This window comes from Geospiza fortis, unplaced genomic scaffold, assembly GCF_000277835.1.
Source record: "Geospiza fortis unplaced genomic scaffold, GeoFor_1.0 scaffold29, whole genome shotgun sequence".
In the NCBI taxonomy this organism is placed as follows: Eukaryota; Metazoa; Chordata; class Aves; order Passeriformes; family Thraupidae; genus Geospiza; species Geospiza fortis.
This window is the reverse complement of record NW_005054349.1, coordinates 4,801,515-4,801,890: the sequence shown is the minus strand read 5'-3', so window position 1 is coordinate 4,801,890 and position 376 is coordinate 4,801,515. Positions and strand designations below refer to the sequence as shown.

Genomic DNA, 376 nt, shown 5'->3' with positions numbered 1-376 from the left:
GAAACTTCCCCCAAAGTTCCCGCAGGCCGCAGGACCACAACATGGCCGCCTCGGCCCCGCGGCCTGCGAGAGCCGCCTCCCGGCCCTGCGGTACCTGTTGGAAAGGGCCGTGGCCCGCCCGTGGCCTCGGCCGGTGGAGGGAGGGGGCTGCGGCCTTTGTCCGGCCCGGCCCCGAGCGCGGTGAGCGGGCGGTTTAAGTGCCCCGGGGTTGTTCGAGCACTTCGGGCTCTGGCCGGCCTCTTGGGGTCTTGCACCTCGGTGACGCTGGTGAGGTTGGCCCCGGAGCGGGGCCTGCGAGCCTGAGGTTGTTCTCAAGGTGAAGTGTCAGATTTCGGCGTGGATTAAGGAAAATCAGCTCTCGTTTCCATCATAGCTG

At 67.6% G+C, this 376-nt stretch overlaps 1 protein-coding gene across 1 annotated transcript in view; it reads right to left on the bottom strand.

The window, feature by feature from the left end:
• HMGN5 (high mobility group nucleosome binding domain 5) overlaps nucleotides 1–138 on the bottom strand; it is a 7,939-nt gene extending 7,801 nt beyond the window's left edge. The window contains exon 1 of the mRNA XM_031058795.1: nucleotides 95–138. The gene's annotated coding sequence lies outside the window, so the exon portion shown is untranslated. The remainder of the gene's footprint in view (nucleotides 1–94) is intronic.
• Nucleotides 139–376: the final 238 nt, after the last annotated feature.